At 40.7% G+C, this 24,103-nt stretch overlaps 1 long non-coding RNA gene across 1 annotated transcript; it reads right to left on the reverse strand.

Annotated features, from left to right (window-relative positions):
• Positions 1-14,028: 14,028 nt before the first annotated feature.
• On the reverse strand, positions 14,029-21,426 carry LOC147826915 (uncharacterized). The gene is made up of 2 exons (XR_015453060.1): positions 20,999-21,426; positions 14,029-15,739 (listed from the first exon to the last, which is right to left on the reverse strand). It is a non-coding gene; the product is annotated as an uncharacterized LOC147826915 (long non-coding RNA).
• Between the last annotated feature and the right edge of the window lie 2,677 nt (positions 21,427-24,103).

Here is a 24,103-nt window from a genome sequence, read left to right on the forward strand (position 1 = left end):
TACTCTGCTAGATACTGATTTGAGATGAGTGGCCCAATTCCAGCATCCTGCCACTTCCAGGTATTTGTGGGGAAAAGGGAAGTGATGGGTCTAAATGTGCTATCTTATCCTGACATATGTGAATCTAGGCATTATTTAACCAACTTTCTTTACAATGTATGTTCAAATTAAATAATCAAGTGACTTTTTTAAAGATCATAATTTTTAGAAGTCTGAGAGTTAGTATCTCAGTCTCTAAGTAGGGCTTTTTCCCAACTGATTCATCTATTGGGCTTATTTTTTTTTTTTACAGTTACATCGATCAGAGTTATCCATGGCTGCAGCAGGCATTATAGACAAAAACACAAGGAGGGAAAGCAGAGAACAAGTAAAATCAGATGCAGAGTTGCAGCAACTCTCTTGTAAATGTCCCATAAATGTGCATTTAGCTCATGTTTATTTTTACATACTTCACCAGAAAATAACAACTGCAACATCTCATTCCTGATGTTAGCTTCAGGCAAGAAGAAAGCATAAAGTGAGAAAGACGCACAATAAACAAACAAGCAACAAGCCCTTTCCACACCAGGCAGATTTCAAAACTTTCACTCCAGTTCTCAGCTACAACAGTCTAAAAGACTTGCAGCATGCTCTGGGTGACTGGTAATACTTTTTCCTGAATATCAAATATGAGTTGGTATAAATTTTTCTCTACTTAACTAAGAAAATATAATTTTATTCCCAAACCTAAAAGTCTATTTTTACACTATATTAATTAGAAAATGCCCTATGATGGAAAGTCTTTCTCCATCCTATTTATTTTATTTCATTAATTATTGACTTCTTCAATTGTAGAAAATATTTTATAATCATTTAACAAATTAAATTGAAACATGTGAAAATGATAGATATATCATCACTGAGTCTAGCTTTAAGTCATACCTAACAAATTTCCATTCTAGGTTATTCCTTTAAACATTCAAGACTTATAAATGTTATTTGGCACTTTCCTTTATTATCTCAAAGCATGTCAAATTCAAAATCTAAAAGGCTAATCAAATGGTATTTCCACTCAGAAGATTCCAGAAGAGTGCTTCCAGTTCACTGAGTGGACCACCGTGCTTCCATCTTTAGGAAACAAGAAGCATCTTTAGTATTTCCACTTCATCCTGCTCCACAATATCTCCTGTCTCTTCCATCTGTCTACTGTTCTTCTTTGTCAAAATTATTGCCTTTGGTCCTATTTACTGTCTCACATCAAATCATATTAATGCCCTATCCATTTCCCCTAATTAGTCATTCTCCCTCCTGCAGTAAAACAATCTCATCAAAATTAAACTGGGACTATGTCATTTATTTATTTAAACATTTTGATAACTAAATTTTGTTTTTAAGAGTCAATAGGCACTGGAAGAGAGGACTCAGAAATGATAATTTACCTTAGTCTGGGTTCTCCATCCCCTCTTGTCCTTCTCTGATCTTATTCCAGATTTATTCCAAACCCTCAAATGTTGCAGTATCTTAGCATATGCTGATAAAGAACTAATTCCTCTGTGGTCAGTTCCCTTTGGCTTGTTAAAGCCTTCATATCCTTCCACTTTTTGAGTAATTGTCATTTATTTAGGGGAAGTCTTCCTTAACTTTTATAGATGGGATCAAATATCTCAATCGTGTTAAACATTTGATACACCTCTCCTGCATCATTCTTACTTTAATTGTATCAATGTACATTTATTATCTTATTGGAGGGAGGTTTCTCTTTTACCACCTTTCTGAGAAATGGTCTTATATAAATATTTGGTTGCAGAAATCTGCCTGAATCTCATGGGTCTGGGACTAGCTTACTGAGACTTATTGACTTATAACTGCACACTGCTGCCCACGTTGTCTACTGTGACAGCAGAGACAAACCTTGAAGGAGGCACTTTTTTTTAAAAGGTTATAGATTAATAACTACTACAAATTGTCATTCTTTAAAAGGTATTTGATGCTATGGTGTTGCTGATTGTATGAATTGGGCTAAGGTGTCGTGATTGATTTCCTTCCTGGTATAATGAAAATGAGATAGCCTCAGAGTCATTAGAGACTCAAAACCTAAAGACCAGCTATATCTGGTAGACACCTCTGAGAAGCAATCATTCCATAAGGGTTTTAAATAGATTCACAAAGATACTTACAATAAACAACTTCATAATATCAACCCAGGAACTAAACCAGGGACAGTACCAAAAACAAAAGTAAGAAGGCATTTAAGCAAGTCACTAACCCAGAATTCCACTCCACAAAAGGCAATTTCTGGGGGAAATGAGCTGCAAAAGTCTGATAATCAACCACCTGGACACCCTGAACTGATACCACAGGAAGTAACAAAACAGATGAATGAGGCTCTGAAAAATTCAAAGCAGAAATAATCTCCCAGATAACTACAGAGATGGTGAGCAGAGTGAAAGACATGATTAGAGGCTCTAGAACAGAAACTGATAAGAAAGTAGATGAGCTCAGAAACATGCTGGAAACCAGGAATGCCCAGCAAAAGAAAGAAATGTAAACCACGATCGCCCAACATAAGAAAGAAATGGAATCAATGAAACATATTCAAACAGATATTCAGGAGATTAAAAACTCCACTGAAAGCATGCAGAGCAGATTAAGAGAATCTGAAGATGGAATATCAGATATAGAAGACAGGATTGTGGTTAAGGACCATGAAAACAGAGATTTATTAAAAATAGTAAGGGACCATGAAAAATCAATTAAACAGCTGCTAGATGATGCAAAGAAGAATAACATAAGACTGATAGGAGTCCATGAAAAAACAGGAGAAAGAACAATTGACATAAAAAAACTGTTCACAGAAGTAATAGTAGAAAACTTCCCAGAAAGAGAAGAATTGGACATACAGATAAGTGAGGCATATAGAACCCCACCCAGCCATGATCAAAAAAAATCTACACCTAGACATATAATAGTCAAGATCCCAGAAACCCAACAGAAGAACAAAATCCTACAGGCAGTTAGGGAAAAGAAACAAATCACCTATAAAGGAAAGCCCATCAGAAACATGGCAGACTTCTCAACACAAACCCACAAATCAAGGAGACCCTGGAGTGAAGTAGTTCAAACCCTAAAAGAAAATAACTTCCAACCTAGACTGTTGAATCCTGCAAAATTATCCTTCAAAATTGATGGGGAAATTAGATATTTCCATGACACAGAACACCTGAGAAATTTCAAACCAGCACTCCAAACAATTCTAAGCAATATCCTAGAAAAAGGCAATGAAGGTCACAACTCCATGAGGCTCAACAGAGGGAAGCCACCAGACAAGGTAAAAAACTAAAGGGAAAGGGGAAAAAAGAAATAAGAGCCAACAACAGTAAAACATCATGACAAGGATGAGTCAATATCTCTCAATTATAACTATCAATGTTAATGGCCTCAATTCACCAATCAAAAGAAGAAGACTGACAGAATGGATTAAGAAGCAAAATCCAGCAATATGCTGTATAAAAGAAACACATCTAACTCAGAAAGAAACTCATAGATTGAAAGTAAAAGGATAGAAAACAGCTCTCCATGCCACAGTAACCCAGAAGAAAGCAGGGGTAGCAATCTTATTTTCAGACAAAGTAGATTTCAAACCAAAACTAATTAAGAGAGACAAAGATGATCATTACATCCTTGTGAAGGGAACAATCCAAGAGGAAGAGATGAAAATCCTAAATATATATGCACCAAATACAAATGCCCCCAACTATACAAAACAAATATTAATGGACATGAAAAACCAAATAAGCACTAATACAGTTGTAGTAGGGAACCTCAATACCCCACTATCACAAATAGAGGAATCATCTAGACAAAAAATTAACAATGAAAGTCTAAAGAGTTAGGAGAAGTTATAACACCTGACAGTCTCCTAATCCAAGGCAAAAGAAAGCCAACTGTGCCTTTCCAATTTTGACTCAAGAAATCTAGATATTGGACTGGGTTTCCTGGCTCATCACCATCACTCACTCAGGATACTGCTGGTGTCTCAGGCTGAGCCATCCACCTCTGGTTTTCCAGGGACAGAGACCCTGTGCCCAAACCCGGGCAGGGATCTTATCATTAGAGGCCTCTGATTCTTACAAGGTCTCCTGGAGAGAGGGGTCAATATTCTCTGTCCTCTTCATCATCTATATGTAAGAGAGAATCTCAGCTGGTCCCACCACCTGGAAGGAAGCTCCCCGCTTCCATCCCAGGCTCCTAGGGCAGACATGGTGAGCTGGTCCCAGCACCTGGAAGGAAGCTCCCCAACCGCCATCCCAGGCTCCTAGGGTAGAGAAGATCAGCTGATCCCAGAACCCGGAAGGAAGCTCCGCCGCTGCCATGCCAAGCACCTAGGGCAGAGAAGGTGACCCGTGTGGGCACCAGAAGCACCCCTCTCCCGTGGAAATGAGAAGACACATAAACAAGTCTCAGAAACAGACTTCTGGATCACCTACAGCAACCCCAAAGGGAAACAAGGTGGAAAAATCTGATACTCAACCACCTGGACTCTCTGAACTGGAGAAAAAGGAGGATCTGGGAAAAATGAAATCAGAAATAATTACTCAGATAACACCAAAGATTTTGCTCATGGTGCAAGACATGATTAATAAATCTAGAGAGGATACAGATAAAAAAAAAAAGAGGATCTGAGGAACATGATGGAATCCCAACATAGGAAACAAATGGAATCCATAAAACAGATACAAACAGATTTCCAAGAGATTAAAAACTCCATCAAAAGTCTGCACAGCAGAAGGAACCAATGTGAGGATAGAATTTCACATACAGAAGATAAGATTGCAATTAGTGAGGAGGAAAAGAAAAATTTCTTTAAAATTGTAAGGGAACATGAGAAATCAATCCAGCAGCTGCTAGATGAAGCAAAGAAGAATAACATAAGACTGATTGGTGTCAATGAAGAAAGAGGAGAGAGTGCAGATGACAGAAAAAAAACTGTTCACAGAAGTGAGGGCAGAAAACTTCCCAAGGAGGGGAAAAGAACTTGACATACAGATAAGTGATGCATATAGGACTCCAGCTAGCCTTGATCAAAGAAAATCTACACATAGGCATATAATAGTTAGGATTCCAGAAATCCAACAGAAGAACAAAATTCTACAAGCAGTGAGAGAAAAGAAACAAATCACATACAAAGGAAAGCCCATCAGAATCACAGCAGAGTTCTCAGTGCAAACCCTCAAGGCAAGAAGAGCTTGGAGTGATGTATTTCAAGCCCTAAAGGAAAACAGCCTCCAACCCAGATTGATGTACCCTGCAAAACTATCTTTCAAAATGGATGGAGAAATAAGATACTTTCATGACAAAGAGCACCTTAGGAACTTCATGAATATCAAACTGGCACTCCAAAAATTTTAGACAATATCCTAGGAAAAGACAATGAGGATCACAACCCCAGGAAACCCAGCAGAATGAATCCACTGGGCATGACAAATTAAATGCAAAGGGGGAGAATCCAACAAAAAGAAAAAGTCATGACAAGGCTTTGAAAACTTTTAACTTCATCTCCCTAATGAATGTATAATTCAATCTTATTATTGTACTGATTAGTATTCTTCTGATTCTAGAGTTGCACACCATTCCTTGTGCTATACTGGCTATTTATCATCTTCTTATGTCTACACTTTAATTGGGTTGTCTATTAATGAGCTCTAAGAATTCTTTATATATTCTGGTCATAGGTTAAATGTATTGTAAATATGGTCTGCTTTAAGGACTGCTTTTCATTTTAATGATGTCTCTTAAAGTTCTAAATTTTGATGGAATCTCATTTATCAATTTTTTTCTTTTATACATCATGTTTTTTGTATCCTAAGAAGTTCTTGCCTACCCTAAATTCATAAACATTTCCCTTATAATTTCTTCTTAAAGTTTTATACTTTTAGGCTTTCTTATTTAGGTTCACAGATGCCTTCAAGATATTTTCAAGTATGGAAATAAAAGGTTGAGGTTAATTTTTCATATACGGATACCAGGTGTTCTAGTGCCATTTGCTGAAAACACTACCTCTTCCTCGGCTCTTGAATTGAGTTTATATTCTATAAAATGCTAATGTTAAATAATCTTTCCTTTTTTAAAAAAAAATTCTTTTATTGGTACATTGTACATATACAACACAATTACATTTCTCATTGGAAATTGTACCTTTACATAATGCATCTTGGTTCTTATTTTTTCCCCATTCCTAGCCCTCCCTTCATGCCCTCCACCCTTCCCTATTTACAAAGACTTTATTTCCATTTTTTCCATTTCTCAGCATTTTTCCTTTCCCTTCTTTCCTTTCCCCTGCTCCACCCACTACCCCTACCCCTTTGGACCTTTTCTTCAGATTTTGCATTATCATTCTAATCAATGGTACATTTTAGGTATACAATATAATGACATTCATCATTGGAAATTTGTAACTTTACATAGTTTCTCTTGGTTCTTATTTTTCACCCTTGCCCAGCCCTCCCTTCAACCCTTCCATTCCTACCTATTTACAAAGATTTTGTTCCTATTTTTTCATATTAATCTCATTCCCTTCTATTCTTTTTCCTAGCCTTCTCACTTCCTTCCCCTTTGCCCCTTTTCTTCCTATCTCACATTACCTATTATACATTTAATCCTTATTTACACTTTCAGCTTCTCACACCAGAGAAACTATTTGGTATTTATTCATGTGTGTCCTATTTATTTCACTTAAGAGTATTGCCTCAATGTGCATCCACTTAGCTATAAATGTCTCTAATTTCTCATTTTTTATGGCTGAGTAGTACTCCATTTTATAAACAAAGGAAATTTTCTTCATCCAGTCTCCAGTTGATGGGCATTTGGGCTGTTTCCAAGTTTTAGCTATTACAAACTGTGCTGCTATGAACATGGGCACACATATATCACTGTGGTATGATTCTTTTAATTCATTGGGGAAGATCCCCAGCAGTGGAATAGCGGGGTCAAATGGGACTTCCAGTCCTAGTTCTTTGAGGTATCTCCATACTGATTTCCACAGTGCTTGCACCAGGCTACACTCTCACCAGCAGTGGAGGAGGGTTCCTCTTTCTCCACATCCCAGCCACCATTTGTTATTGATTGATTTCATGATAGCAGCCATTCTTTCAGGAGTGAAGTGGAATCTCAGTGTTGTTTTCATTTGCATCTCTTGAATGACCAATGATGTTGAACATTTTTTCATGTATTTATTTGCTATTTCTACTTCTTTGTCTAAAAAATGTCTGTTCATTTCAGATGCCCATTTTTGGATTGGGTCTTTAAATTTGGGAGGTCTTATCTTTTTAAGTACTTTATAGATTCGAGATAGTAGACCTTTGTCTGAGGAAGAGCAGGTGAAGATTTTTTCCCACATTGTGGGTTGTCTCTTCACACTGCTGGTGGTTTCTCATGCTGTGCAGAAGCCTTTTAATAAGAAGAGATCCCACTTGTTGATTGTTTGTGCTAGTTCACAGGCAACTGAGGTTTTGTTCATAAAATCTTTTCCTACACCAATGTCTTCAAGGGTTCTACCTAACCTCTGTTCCAACTGGTTGAGAGTTTCAATTTTAATATTTAGATCTTTAATCCATTTTGATTTTAGTTTAGTGAATGGTGAGAGATACAGGTCTAGTTTTAATCTTTGGCAAGTTGAAGCCCAATTTTTCCAGCACCATTTATTAAAGAGGCTATCTTTCCTCCAGTGAGGGTGTTTGGCTCCTTTATCAAAGATGAGATGGCTGAGTGTGTCTGGCATTGTTTCTGCATCTTCTAATTTGTTCCACTGGTCCTCAGGTCTGTTTCTTTGCCAGTACCATGCTGTTTTTATCACAGCAGCTTTGTAGTAGAGTTGCAGGTTGGAGATTGTGATACCCCATGCCATATCTCTGTTACCTAGAATTGCTTTTGCTATTCTGGGTCTCTTCTTGTTCCAAATGAATTTTTGGATTGTTTTCTCAAGGTCCGTGAAGGATGCTGCTGGGATCTCAATTGGAATTGCATTAAATCTATATAACAGTTTTGGAAGTATGGCCATTTTCACTATATTAATCTTCCTACCCAGGAGCAGGAGATGTCTGTCCATTTTCTGATATCATCTTCAATTTCTCTTCAGAGTGCCATAGTTTTCAGAGAAGAGGTCTTTGATTTCTTTCATTAGGATGATTCCTAGGTATTTCAGTTTTTTGGATGCTATTGTGAAAGGAATTATTTGCCCTATTTCTCTCTCAGTGAGTCTGTCATTGGTGTAGAGGAAAGCTATTGATTTTTGTGTATTGATCTTGCAACCAGCTAATTGACTGAATTTGGTTATTAAGTCTAGAAGACTTTTGGTGGAGTTCTTGGGGTCTTCTATGTAGAGTATCATGTCATCTGCAAATAATGACAATTTGACTTCTTCATTTCCTATCTTTATTCCTTTTATTTCTTTCTCTTGTCTAATTTTCATGGCTAATGTTTCCAGAACTATATTGAACAAGAGTGGTGATAGTGGACATCCTTGTCTTGTTCCTGATTTGAGTGTGAAGGATTTCAGTTTTTGACCATTTAGTATGATATTAGCTGTTGGTTTTTCATAGATGGCTTTTATCAGTTTGAGGTAGAGACCATATATTCCAATTTTTTGTAGAGTTTTTATCATACATGTATGTTGGATTTTGTCAAATTCTTTTTCTGCATCTATGGAGATAATCATATGACTTTTGTCCTTTGCTCTATTGATATAGTGTATTACATTGATTGATTTTTGTATATTGAACCATCCCTGCATCCCTGGGATGAATCCCACTTGATCAGGGTGTATGATCTTCTTGATGATCTTCTGCATTCTGTTTGCCAGGATCTTATTTAGGATTTTTGCATCTATGTTCATTAATGAGATTGGCCTATAGTTCTCTTTTTCAGTTGGGTCTTTCTCTGCTTTGGGGATCAAGGTGATCCTTGCTTCTAGGAATGAATTTGGGAGTATTGCTTCCCTTTCCATTTCATTGAAGAGGTTAAACAGTAGTGGCAGCAGTTCCTCTCTAAATGTCTTGTAGAATTCAGCAGTGAAGCCATCAGGGCCCAGGCTTTTCTTAGTTGATAAGATTTAAATTACATTTTCAATTTCATTGGTTGATATTGGGTTGTTCAGAATTTTTAGGTCTTCTTCGTTCAACTTTGCTAATTCATATGTATCTAGGAATCTGTCCATTTCTTCTGTGTTTTCCATCTTATTGGCGCATAGGTTCTGGAAGTAGGTATTGATGATCCTCCTGATTTCTGCTGGGTCTGTTGTAATTTCACCCTTTTCATTCCTAATTGCATGGATTTGGGCCTTTTCTTTCCTTTTTCTGACAAGGTTGGCTAAAGGTTTGTCAATTTTGTTGATTCTTTTGAAGAACCAACTCTTGGCTTCATTGATTTTTTGAATTGTTCTCTTTAGTCTCCATTGCATTGATTTCTCCTCTGATCTTTATAATTTCCTCCCTTGCATGAGTTTGGGGTTGTCCTGCTCTTCTTTTTCTAGAAGGTTGAGGTTGAGCATTAGGTTGTTTAACTGGGCTTGTTCTGTTTTCCTAATATGCATATTCACTGCTATGAATTTCCCTCAGAAGACATCTTTCATTGTGTCCCATTGATTCCAATATGTTGTATTGTCATTGTCATTTAATTGAAGGAACTGTCTGATTTCTTCTTTAATTTCCTCTGTAACCCTTTGGTTATTCAGAAGTATGTTGTTCAATTTACACGTGTTTATGAATTTTTGGGGTTTCTTTTGCTATGGATCTCCAATTTCTTCGCACTGTGGTCTGCTAATATACAGGGGATAACTTCCATTCCTTTGCACTTACTTAAACATGTTCTATGTGTGAGTATGTGGTCTATTTTGGAGAATGACCCATGTGCAGCTGAGAAGAATGTGTATTCTGATTTTGTGGGTTGGAAGACTCGTAAACACCTGTTAAGTTCATTTGTTCAAGAGTTCAATTGAGTTCTAGTACTTCATTACTTATTTTTAGTCTAGTTGATCTATCTATTTATGACAGTCAGGTGTTGAGGTCCCCCACTTCAATTGTATTAGTGCATATATGACTTTTCCTGTCTGTTAGTATTTGTTTTATATAGTTGGGTGCACTAGTGTTTGGTGCATAGATATTTATGATTGTCCTCTCTTCCTCTTGGATTCTTCCCTTTACAAGGATGTAGTGTCCTTCTTCATCTCTCTTAATCAGTGTTGGTTTGAAATCTACTTGATCTGCCAAGAGGATACCTACTCCTGCTTTTTGGGGTGTTCCCATCACATGGAGTATTGTTTTCCACCCTTTAACTTTCTGTCTATGAGTTTCCTGTATGCAGCATATTGTTGGATTTTCCTTCTTGACCCATTCTGCCACTCTATTTCTTTTGATTGGTGAATTGAGACCATTAATTTTGATGGTTATAACTGAAACATATTGACTTGTCATTGCCATGACTTTTTCTTTTTGTTGGGTTATACCCCTTTACATTTAATTTCTTGTCATGCCAGATGGGTTCATCCTGCTTTGCTTCCTGGGGTTGTGATCCTCAATGTCTCTTCCTAGGATATTGTGTAAAATTTTTTGGAGTGCTGGTTTGGTATTCACGAAGTTTCTAAGGTGCTCTTTGTCATGAAAGTATCTTATTTCTCCATCAATTTTAAAAAATAGTTTTGCAGGGTACATCAATCTGAGTTGGAGGCTGTTTTCTTTTAGGGCTTGGCATATGTCACTCCAAGCTCTTCTTGCCTTGATGGTTTGTGTTGAGAAGTCTGCTGTGATTCTGATGGGCTTTCCTTTGTATGTGATTTGTTGCTTTTTTCTAACTGCTTGTAGAACTTTTTAATTCAGTTCCTTTTCTGGAATCTTAAAAATTATATGCCTATGTGTAGATTTGTTTTGACCAAGGCTATTTGGAGTCCTATATGCCTCACTTATCTGTATGTCAAGCTCTTTTCCCCTGCTTGGGAAGTTTTCTGACATTATTTCTGTGAAGAGATTTTTTTATGTCATCTCCACTCTCTCTTGTTTCTTCATTGAGCCCAATCAGACTTATGTTATTATTCTTTGCATCATCTAGCAGCTGCTGGATTGATTTCTCATGTTTCCTTATAAATTTGAAGCAATTTTTCTTTTCCTGGTCACTAATTGCAATCTTATCTTCTATATCTGAAATTCTGTCCTCACATTGGCTCATTCTGCTGTGTAGACTTTCAGTGGAGTTTTTCATGTCCTGGAAATCTATTTGCATCTGTCTTATGGATTCCATTTGTTTCTTATGTTGGGATTCCATCATGTTCCTGAGCTCCTCTCTAGATTTATTAATCATGTTTTGCACTAGGGGCACAATTTCTCCTGTTATCTGAGAAATTATTTCTGATTTCATTTTTTTCAGATCCCTTTTGTTTGCCAGTTCAGTGGGTCCAGGTGGTTGAGTATCAGAGTGTTCCATCTCATTTCCCTTTGAGGTTGCTGTAGGTGATCTGGAAGTCTGGTTTTGAGACTTATTTACGTGTTTTCTGGTTTCAACTGGGGCAGGGGGCTGTTAGCACCTGCACGGATTACCTCCTCTGAGCTGGGAGAGGTAGGACAGTGGCTGGGAGCAGTGGTACTGATGGTGACTCAAAAGCCCTTTCCTGTGGGCTGGGAGCAGCAGGAGGGATGGTGGCTGGGAAGCCCCTTCCTCTGGACCAGGAGCAGTGGGATGGTGGCTCAGAAGCCCCTACCTCTGGGCTGGGAGCAGTGGGAGGGATCGTGGCCTGGAAGCCCCTTCCTCTGGGCCAGGAGCAATGGGACAGAAGGTGGCCCAAATTCCCTTTCCTCTGTACTGGGAGCAGCAGGAGGGATGGTGACCGGGAAGACCCTTCCTCTGGACCAGGAGCAATGGGACGGCAGCTCAGAAGCCCCTACCTCTGGGCTGGGAGCAGTGGGACTCAGTACCTTGGTCTGGTGGTTTGGTGTCCTCTGCATCTTTGTAGTGTGGAACCAGGTGGCTGCGTCTGTGCAGCGGGGTGATTCGGCATCTTCCACGAGACTTGGGACCTTGGTAGGGCATGCACAGACCTGCCTGTCTGAGGCGGGCTGATTCAGCATGTTCTGTGGGACTCAGGACCTTGGTACGGTATGCACAGACCTGCCTGTCTTCAACAGGCCTAAATAATCTTTCAAAGTTCAGTGGACCATATACATGTGGTTCTATTTCTAGATTCTCTGTTTTATTCAAATGATCTATATGTCTTTCCTTACACCAGCACTGCCTTGATTACTGTAATTTTAGAAGAAGTCTTAAAATTAGGTACTAAACATCTTCCAACACTGTTTTTGTTTTTGTTTTTGTTTTTACCTTTTCTAGGTCCTTTGTACTCCTACATAACTTTTAAATTTCAATATCCAATTCTTCATTTATAGCAAGTATACACAGACCTGAATTTTTATATATACCTTGTGTTTTCTAATCCTTCTAAATTCAAGTACAAGTTCCAGGGGCTCCTAGAGATTTCTTAATATTTTCTCTGTAGATGATCATTTCATCTACATATAAAGATTTTGCTTCTGCCTTGCCAATCCTATCCTAGTTGTGTCATTTTATTGCCAGACTATTTTGGTGGGGACTAAGTTTCAAAGTTTAATGGACAGATAAAGAGTAAGCATATCTGCCCTTGTTCCCCACCTTAGAGAGAAAGCATTGTATCTCCTCCATTTATATAAGGCATTCTCACTGGAAGTATGGAGTACATGTCTTCAATCTGTTAAGAAAAAAAAAAGAAATTCTAGAACTGAACCAAACTATTGGGCAAATGGACTTAATAGATATTTACAGAGTGTTCCACACCACAAAATCAGAATACATATTCTTTTCAGCTGCACACAGTTTGTTCTCCAAAATAGACCACATCCTAGCTCACAGAACATGTCCAAGTCAGTGTAAAAGAATTGAAATTACCCACTGTATATTATCAGAACTCAGTGCAATAAAATTGGAGATCAATAATATGAGAAACTGCATAACTCCCACAAACACCTGGAAATTGAATAACACCCTCCTGAACAACCAATGGGTCACAGAGGAAATTAAAGAAGAAATTAGACAATTTCTACAAGTAATGATAATGCCAGTACAACATACAGGAATCTGTGGGACACAATGAAAGCAGTTCTAAGCGGGAAATTCATAGCAGTGAATGCCCATATTAGAAAAATAGAGAGAACTCAGATAAATAATGTAATGCAGAACCTCAAACTCCTAGAAAAAGAAGAGAATAGCAAACCCAAAGGCCACACTAGAGAGGAAATTATAAAGATCAGAGCAGAAATCAATGGAATGGATACTAAGAGAATGATACAAAAAAGGAATGAATCAAAGAGTTGGTTTATTGAAAGAATAAATAAAATCGATAAACCTTTAGCCAACCTTATCAAAACAAGGAAAGGAAAGACTCAAATCCATGCAATTAAGAATGAAAAAGGGGAAGTCACAACAGAACCAGCAGAAGTCCAGAGGATCATCAATACCTACTTCGAGAACCTGTACTCTAATAAAATGGAAAACACAGAAGAAATGGACAGATTCCTAGATACATATGAATTGCCAAAGTTAAATGAAGAAGATATAGAAATTCTAAACACCCCAATTACAATGAGTGAAATTGAAAATATAAAAAAAAATTTACCAACCAAGAAAAGCCCAGGTCCTAAAGGCTTCACTGTTGAATTCTACAAGACATTTAAAGAAGAACTAATGCCATTACTCTCTAAACTCATAGAGGAAATTGAAAGAGAAGCAAGGCTTCCAAACTCATTTCTGGAAGCAAGTATTACTTTGATTCCTAAACCAGGGAAAGACCCAACCCAAAAAGAGAACTACAGGCCAATCTCCCTAATGAACATAGATGCAAAAATCCTCAACAAGATACTGGCAAACAGAATACAGAGGGTCATCATTGTCCCGGCCCGTGGGTAAGTCAACGGAGACCCTAGAGGGGGAGCGAGGATGAGAGGGGACAGGGGACACGAGAGATGGAGACAAGACAGGTTTCTGATCAAGTCTCGTTTATTGCAGAAGCTGTTACAACATATATACCGTAGGGCTAGAGGGGAGGAGCAAGAGGAGGGTACTGGGGCTACTTCCTTGTTGCCGGGTAGATTTGCAGCAGGCCCGGATATGTCCGTAAAAGGCACTCAAGAGTTCTAGCGGGGGGGCAAGGCCCCCCACAGGTCCTCCCTTTAAAATTATAATTTTAGAAAGGCGTCAGGAGAGCCAAGCCTGCGGGGGCTGAGCCTGTCTTGGGTCAGAGCAACACACGTGTCTGCACCATGCACCTTACCCATCATCGGTTAACCAGAGAATCAAGGCTCTGGCACCTGTCTTAGGCGGCACACGAGGGCTCTCTCATTGCATGGCACGCTTGCTCAGTTGCCCGTCATTGGCTTGCCAGCCCACTCACCAGGTGGGGCGAGAACACTTCGCCACGGCAAGGACCTAATCGATGGTCCGACATTCGTCCTGGTCAGCCATTGCCAATCTATTATAGTAGACCTGTATGGGCGCTGTTTTTATTGCCTCTATCTGGGCTCTAAGAAAGGCCATGATTTTGTTATAAAGTACGGGCCCTAAAGAAATGAGCAAGAGTAGACCCAATAAGGGTCCCAGCAAAGGGAGGAGATAAGGGAGGAAACCATTGAGGCCAGTCCAGAGGGGATTTTGAGTGAATTTTTGTCGTCATCTGTTTAAATCTTCCTGAAGTTCGTGAATTTTTCCCCTGACGATCCCAGATTTGTTGGCATAAAAACAGCAATGTTCATTTAAGGCTAGACTGTGAATAAGAGAGTTAAGCTACCCTGATTAAGCTTTTGAAGATAACCAATGTGGACATGCTACAATAACATATTCAGAACTTAACCAATATGAACGTTTTGTAACAACATATTTAGTGCTTAAATATCAAGGACAACCAATACAATCAATTTATAACATATTTAGATAATATTCATTGTGATATGTCTCCCATAAGATTATATAATATAAAATTTACTAGGGGGTCCCTTTAATGAATTAAGACCAGAATAATCATTTTCTGGGTGGCCACTTCTATATTCATCAAAGGGAGTTCCCATCTATAATCGTTTTGACAAACAATTAAGAATATATATCTTTTTATTTTATAACTGTTAATTGTAATTTGATTGTTGCGTGTGGGTAACAATGCACGTCACTTTCATAAAATAAATTTCAGTGGTACTTTGATCAATTAACAACCTGGGAAGAAAAGCATGTCTTTAGTTTAATAATATTATCTATAAGTCAATTTAACAATAGGCGAATATCCTTTGAAGAGGAAGGAACATATTGAGCTCAACTGTACAAACACAAACAACAGACAATAGACAAACATATAAGACAGTGTGTAAAATTAGGGTGCACCCAAATATAACTAGCCAAATTGAATTATACTATACTCTTGATGATTATTAGATTGTAATTGTAGGTGCCATTGTTAACTGGTTAAGATTGGACAACGTCAGGTCATCGGCATCATCAGCACACCTATCAACTTGTTTTACTAGGCGTTCTGGGAGCCACCTGGCTGACTTCATTTCCTTGGAGTAAATACACACCGATCCTCAGCCCCAGATAAGTACAGGATCCGGCCCGTGCCATGAGTGGTCCAGGGGGTCTTTCCACATCACCGAGGCAAATTGTCGTTGCGTCTCTGGTTGCCAGAAACGATTGGCTGCAGATAAACCTTTGGCATCCAAATTTAAGAAGTTAAGAATAAATAGTGCATGTGATATCAGATTTCTAGGAGACCCCTTAGTAGGATACCATTCCCCTTTTTTATTTTGTCTAAAGTAATTTTAAGTGTGAGATTAGCCCTTTCTATAATGCCTTGTCCCTGTGGATTATATGGGATTCCCGTTATATGTGTTATTGTAAATTGTTTGTAAAATTTGGAGAAGCCAGAGCTCATATAGCCAGGACCATTATCTGTTTTAATTTGTTGTGGGCAGCCAAGCACTGAGAAGGCAGTGAGGAGATGAGCAATGACGTGTTTAGTAGCTTCCCCAGATTGCAGGGTGGCAAATATGAATCCACTATATGTATTAATGTTGACATGTATATATTTAAGATTTCCAAATTTAGGGTAATGTGTGATGTCCATTTGCCATAGGGCATTTGGAATCAAGCCACGAGGATTAACTCCCAGATGAGGTGTAGGAAGGTGCAGAGTGCACGTAGGGCAGGCCTTAACAATTTGTCTAGCTTGTTCTCTAGTAAGCTTATACATAAGGCGAAGCGTGTGAGCATTAAGATGATGGAATTGGTGTGCCTTCTGTGCTTGGTCAATCGGACTGGGGGCATCAGTATTTATTGAATAGGCAAAAGCCTGAGGTCTTGTGGCTAGGTCTGCTAAGCGGTTGCCCTCTGCAAGTGGGCCGGGTAGGTTAGAGTGGGCTCGAAGGTGCCCAATGAAAAAGGATTTGGATCGTTTTCTGATTAGATCTTGTAATTGGAGGAAAAGACCACCAGTCTGAGAGGCAAGTTTGATCAGTCCACATGTTTCTAATAAGGGAACAGATTGGGCAATGTAAGCACTGTCAGTAAAGAGATTAAAAGCTCAGGCAGGAAATGCGGTAAAGACCGCTATGACTGCCTGGAGCTCGGTTAACTGGGCCGAAGAGTGGGCGGTTTGGAACTGGACAATGTTATCATCCCACACATAGGCAGCCATTCCAGTGGAAGAACCGTCTGTAAAAACGGGTAGAGCCTCTGGCAGAGGAAAGCAAGAAGTGATCTTCGGGAAAATGAAGTCATGTCTGTTGGCAAAGTCAATAAGTTTGCTGGGAGGATAGTGGTTGTCCAATAACCCTGAATAAGAAGCAAGAGTAATTGGGCAGGAATCGGTGGTTTGTATAAGCCAATCGACCTGGTCCTTAGGGTAGGGTTGGATAATGACATCAGGTTCTTTTCCAAAGTACATCTTTCCATGGTCTCTGCCCAAGATAACTAGGTCTGCAACTGCAACATAATAGGGGTAAAAGACCCGCTTAGGGGAAACTGGGAGATGAACCCACAAAAGGGGAGCGGTTTGCCAAAAGACAGCAGTGGGAGAGAGGGAGGTTTTGCAGATGATATACTGTAAAGGAGAGTTATAATCCATAAAATTAATTGTTTGATTTTGAATGGCTTGTTCCACTGTACTGATGGCTTTGCGCCCCTCGGCAGTGAGCTGTCGAGGTGAAGTAGGGTGGTTATCACCTTGTAGGGTATCATAGAGAGGCTTCAGGTCATGTTTAGTGAGCTTTAAATAGGGCATAAGCCAATTAATGTCTCCTAGCAATTTTTGGAAGTCATTTAAAGTCTTAAGACCGTCCAGCCGCAAGGTAAGCTTTTGGGAGGAAATGTGACGTCCCTTCATCTGAAATCCAAGGTAGTTATAAAGGTCTTTTAGTTGAACCTTACCAGGGGCAATCTGGAGGCCATGAGATTCAAGTGCCCGTCGAAGGTCAGCATAACAAGCTAAAACCTCACTTCCTAATTGCCCCGCTACAAGGATATCATCCATGTAATGGATAATATACATTTGAGGCCAATTGTCTCGGGTGGATTGGAGTGCCGCGGCTACAAATGACTGGCACAGGGTGGGACTATTGGCCATGCCTTGGGGCAGAACCAGCCACTGAAAGCGCTGCATTGGGGTACAGAAATTGGTCGCTGGAAGGCTAAATGCGAAGCGTTTTTGATCAGCAGGATGTAAGGGAATGGTGAAAAAGCAATCCTTTAAATCAATAATAATCTTGTAATACCCAAGGGGAATGGCTACCGGCGAAGGGAGACCAGGTTGTAAAGCTCCCATGAGTACCATGGTTTTATTAACTGCTCTAAGATCTTGTAAGAGTCTCCATTTTTCCGACCGTTTTTTAATGACAAAAATGGGAGTATTCCAAGGGGAGTGGCTAGGAATAATATGGCCAGCATGAAGCTGTTCCTGCACCAACTGTTGAGCTGCTGACAATTTCTCCTTAGAGAGGGGCCACTGATCGACCCACACTGGATCATCTGAGAGCCAGGTAATCTTTTCAGCATGGGCCGCAGGAGTGTCAATGGCCCCTATGGAAAATGGCCTAGCCCTGCCCGAGGGGGCCGAGGGACAGGCTCAATGGGGTGAGTAAGGTTTGTAGGGTGTTTCCCCAGTCCCGTTCCTGGAATGTACCCATTTTTAAACATCTGCATAGTGACAACTTCATTGGGGCTGGAAATAATTATCCCCATTTGTGATAGTAAGTCTCTTCCCCATAGATTAATAGGTAACCCTGAAATGATATAAGGTTGAATGGTGCCCTGATTACCATCTTGGTCTCTCCAGGTCAGATCTTTGGCACTTTGTTTAGGATTTTCACTCTGACCTATACCCCCGAGATGGGTGAGGGTGTCTTTTAATGGCCATGCCTGAGGCCAATCCTCTCCCTTTATGATAGTTACATCGGCACCAGTGTCAACCAGCCCAGAAAATTGTCTCCCATCTAACCACAAGGTCACGAGAGGCTTTTGTGCTGAAAGTATCTCTGACCAGTAAACATCAGATGAGCCGAATCCCTGGCTGCCTCGGGCGTTGTTTAGAGCCTTATTAGAGGTAGAGAGAAGGGGAAGGAGTAGCAATTGAGCAAATCTTTGGCCTGATTGAATGGTATTAATAACTTTGGGAGAAGAAACCATAACTTTAATTTCCCCAGAGTAGTCATTATCTATCACTCCTGGGTAAACCAACAGCCCATTTATGGTACTACTGCTTCGGCCTATTACGAGGCCAAAAGTCTCTCTAGGTAAGGGTCCAAAGACTCCTGTGGCGAGGGCCTGGACTCCCATTTCTGGGGTCAATACTGTGTGGGTGGTGGCACTGAGGTCCAATCCGGCACTTCCTTTTGTGGCTCTGATGAGGTCTGAAATGGATTGCTGTTTATTGGAGCAAAATTGAGCGCCCCGTAAATTTGTTTGGAGTTGGGGGCCTGGGGCTGGCCCCCTTTCCCGTTTCCCGAATTCGAATCCTTAAGAGGGGGAAGGGGTCGGCCCTGGGCATCAGTTTTGGATCGGCACTCACTCGCCCAATGCCTCCCCCGATTACATCGGGGGCAGGGCCCGGGGGGCGGAGCATTGGGGCCCTGCATTTTAGTGGTCGGGCATTCTCTAGCAAAATGGCCGGTGGCCCCACACCGGAAACACTTATTGCCGACGTGGCGTTGCAAAAATTGTTTGACTGTGAAGCCTTGCATGGCGGCCGCCATGGCAAGGCCCTGTTGGTAGGCGGCCCCAATCTCAGAACAAAGGCGAATGTAGCCGGAAAGGTCAGTTTTCTTTTTATAGGGGCGGATAGCGGCCTGACAGGCGGCATTGGCGTTCTCAAAAGCAAGCTGTTTAACAAAATCTGTCCCTGTCTCCGCGCTCCCAAAAATCCGACCTGCCGCCGTGAGAAGGCGGTGGACAAAGTCCGCAAATGGCTCGTCTGGGCCCTGCCGAATGTTAGTGAGGGAGGCACTCACGTCTCCTTTGGAGGGGAGCTTTTTCCAGGCCCTAGTGGCGGCGGTCTGAATCTGGGCATATAACCCCGCATCAAATTGTATTTGTTGGTCGTTGGCGGCGTAGGCCCCCTCCCCAAGGAGCATGTCAAGCACCCATCCATTCCCCGCCTGAGCATTGCGCCTAGCAGTTTCTCGGCAATTTTTAACATATTTAGATTTCCATAATAAATAATCACCTCCTGTAAGGGTGGCGCGGGCCAGAGTCTGCCAATCAATTGGGGTGAGCCAATTTTCTGCCACCGATTCTAAAATAGCCATGGTGTAAGGTGCAGTGGCCCCATATTGAGCTGCAGCCGTTTTAAATTTTTTAATGACCTTAAAATCAAAACCACTGTGGTGTCTTCACGCCTGTCTCTGTGCGTCAGTAGTTTTAGTTACGGGAAAGGCTTCCGCATTTTTAAGTTTCAGGGATACTCCCGACCCGGATGGCACCCTAGGGGCCGCCCCTCTAACGGGGGTCGTGGCTTAAGTTTGTCTTCTCTACGGACATTTTTATGGGCTTTGCCTGTTCTTAAGCCTTCAAGCTGGGTAATAAGTTCTTGGTGTTCCTTTTCTAACCTTATCTGTTCTTTTAGAAATTCTATTTTGTCCCGGAGTTCCTTTTGGGGATCAACAACAGGACATGCCAGAGTGGGAGTGTCGGGGCCTGAAGAGATATAAGGAGGGGGATATCCGGAGTCGCCCCACAATGCTCCCCCCGCGGGCTCCTCCGACCCGGAGCCCTCTTGGGGCGGATCTGGGGGCGGAGGCGGGCCACGATAGGCTTGAAGGGAGGGATATAGGGGCGGAACCTTCCGCGAGGGTGGGGCTGTCCTAGAGGCGGTGGCGGAAAGCAAGGAAGCAGGGGTTCGGCGAGGCCCTGCCCTACAGGGCTTGGCAGGGTTCGTGGCCGTTTGGGGTTGGTCCGAAGGGACGTCATGTCCGTCGGGGGCGGGATCGTCGTCACTGTCAAAGGACATCAAGTCCTCTTCTTTGTCTGACAAAGAAGTCGTGGTCTCAACGGGCCTGGGCCCCGGCGCCATATTGGCCCGGGAGACTGCGTCAGAATCACTGGCGGGTGTCAGCCCCTTACCATCTCGGAGAGCTACCTCCCCAGCCTGTATAGCCTGCGCCACCAGTGGATCCCTCGCTTTATGAGAAATAATATCATTAATCAAATTCCAATATGAGAACGCCGCAATAGGGACCTTCCCGGGTCCGCAAGTGGCATAATAATCCTGGAGAGCTTCCCCCACCTTTTTCCATCTCTGTTCGTCAATGGTTCCCTCAGCAGGGAACCAGGGACAGAGATCTTTAATATAATCAAAAAATCTTAACAACTGTTTGACTGTAACCTTTACCCCTCGTGCCTGTAATGTCTTCTTGAGACCTTGCACAAACAATTCGTGCTGACTAATGCCCTGTCCCATAATCGCTGCTCAACTTACCGAGGTGCAAAAAGACGGCAGGTCCACGTCAATTGCAAGCCTCTCCCGTGTCGAGTGTGCTCTTTGTTCCTCAATCTTAATCTTAGGGCCCCTGAGCAGCGTCCTTCACTGGATCCCCCGTTCTCTGGCCCCACGTTGGGCGCCACTTGTCCCGGCCTGCGGGTAAGTCAACGGAGACCCTAGAGGGGGAGCGAGGATGAGAGGGGACAGGGGACACGAGAGATGGAGACAAGACAGGTTTCTGATCAAGTCTCGTTTATTGCAGAAGCTGTTACAACATATATACCATAGGGCTAGAGGGGAGGAGCAAGAGGAGGGTACTGGGGCTACTTCCTTGTTGCCGGGTAGATTTGCAGCAGGCCCGGATATGTCCGTAAAAGGCACTCAAGAGTTCTAGCGGGGGGGCAAGGCCCCCCACACATCATGAAGATTATACACCCTGACCAAGTCAGATTTATCCCAGAGATGCAAGGATGGTTCAAAACCCATAAATCAATAAATGTAATACACTATATTAACAGAGTCAAGGACATCTCAATAGATGCAGAAAAGGCATTCGACAAAATCCAACACTCATTCATTATAAAAACCCTACAGAAAATTAGAATAGAAGGTCTTTATCTCAACCTGATTAAGGCTATCTATGAAAAACCAACAGCCAACATCATACTAAATGGTCAAAAACTGAAAGCTTTCACACTAAAATCTGGAACAAGACAAGGATGCCCGCTATCACCACTCCTGTTCAATATAGTTCTGGAAACATTAGCCACAGCAATTAGAAAAGAGAAAGAAATAAAAGGAATAAAGATAGGAAAGGAAGAAGTGAAACTGTCATTATTTGCTGATGATATGATACTTTACATAGAAGACCCAAAAAACTCTACCAAACGACTTCTGGACTTAATTGACAGATTCCGTAGAGTAGCTGGATATAAGGTCAACATTCAAAAAATAATAGCCTTCTTATACACAAATAGCAGACTCGTTGAGAGAGAAATTAGGGAAACAATTCCTTTTACAATTGCATCCAAAAAATGAAATATCTAGGAATCAATCTAACAAAGGAAGCAAAAGACCTCTATGCTGAAAACTACAGCATCCTGAAAAAGCAGATCGAGGAGGACATAACAAAATGGAAAGACATCCCTTGTTCCTGGGTAGGAAGAATCAGTATAGTGAAAATGGCCATACTTCCAAAACTGATATATAGATTTAATGCAATGCTGATTGAAATTCCAACAATATACTTCACAGAGCTGGAGAAAACAATCCAAAAATTCACTTGGAACCAGAAGAGACCTAGAATACCAAAAGCAATTCTGGGTAACAGAGACATGTCTGGGGGTATCACAATACCCAACTTGAAGCTATTCTACAAAGCTATTGTGATAAAAACAGCATGGTACTGGCAAAAAAACAGAACCTAGGATCACTGGAATAAATTAGAAGATGCAAAAACAACTTCAGACATACTCAGCCACCTCATCTTCGACAAAGGAGCCAACCACCCTCATTGGAGGAAAGATAGCCTATTTAATAAATGTTGTTGGAAAAACTGGATTTCAACCTGTCAGAGATTAAAACTAGACCCATATCTATCACCATGCACTAAACTGAGATCTAAGTGGATTAAAGATCTAAATATTAAGACAGAAACATTAAACTTGCTGGAAGATAAGTTAGGTAGAACTCTTGAAGATATTCGTATAGGAAAAGACTTTATGAACAAAACCTCAGTAGCACAGGAACTAGCAGAAAGAGTCAACAACTGAGACTTAATCTTATTGCAAAGCTTCTGCACTGCAAGAGAAAATACCAACAGAGCTAAGAGACAATCTACAATGTGGGAAAATAATTTTAGCAGCTGTAACTCAGACAAAGGACTACTATCTAGAATATATAAAGAACTGAAAAAAATCAGACCTCCCAAATTCAAAGACCCAATTCAAAAATGGGCATCTGAAATGAACAGACATTTATCACACAAAGAAGTAAAAGCAGCAAATAAACATGAAAAAATGTTCAACATTACTGGTCATTCAAGAGATGCAGATGAAAACAGCACTGAGATTCCACCTCATCCCACAAAGAATAGCTGCTATCAAGAAATCAACCAATAACAAATGCTGGCAGGGGTGTGGAGAGAAAGGAACCCTTCTCCATTGTTGGTGGGAGTGCAGACTGGTGCAACCACTATGGAAATCAGTGTGGAGATACCTTAAAGAACTAGGGCTGGAGGTCCCATTTGACCCAGCTATTTCCCTGCTGGGTATTTTTCCAAAAGAATTAAAAGAATCATACCACAGAGATACATGTGTACCCATGTTTATAGTGGCACAGTTTGTCATAGCTAAAGCTTGGAAACAGCCCAAGTGCCCATCAACTGGAAACTGGATCAATAAGATGTGGTTTTTTCATAAAATGGAGTACTACTCAGCCATAAAGAATGAGAAACTAGAGTCATTTATAGCTAAATGGATGCATATTGAGGCCATACTCTAAAGTGAAATAAATAAGACACATGTGTGTAAATACTGAATAGTTTCTCTAGTGTGAGAAACTGAAAGTGTAAATAAGGACTAAAAGGATTAATAAATAAAAAATGATACTTTGAAATTGGAAAAGTTCCAAAGGTGTAGGGGTGGTCTGAGGGGAAGGGGAAAGGAAAGAATGGAAAGGAAAAATTATGAGAAAAGAAAAATAATGGAAATGAAGTATGTAAATAGGGAAGGGTTTAGGGGTGAAGGGCACACAGGTAATGGGGAATAAATAAGAACCAAGATACATTGTGTACAGGTACAAGCACCCAATGATAAATGTTACTGTATTGTATACCTAAAATGTACCAATAAAAGAATTTAAGAAAATAAAAATAAATAAATAAATATTTGGTTGCTCTTAAATCACTAGGGTCTAATACCATTTCTGCCATAAAAACTTTCAAGAAATATTGAATGGATGAATGAGTGAATGAACACCATATTCAAGGTATGAGTGGTAAATTGAACCTGTCAGGGAGATCATCCGAGACAATAGTGGTCATTTCTTATGTTACAGATAGAAAAGTTAACAGTGCAGACTTGTTTCCCTATTTGTGGCTTA

Source organism: Heterocephalus glaber, unplaced genomic scaffold, assembly GCF_053883595.1.
Source record: "Heterocephalus glaber isolate CG9 unplaced genomic scaffold, H.glaber_assembly_v1.0 deba00001457, whole genome shotgun sequence".
NCBI classification, from domain to species: domain Eukaryota; kingdom Metazoa; phylum Chordata; class Mammalia; order Rodentia; family Bathyergidae; genus Heterocephalus; species Heterocephalus glaber.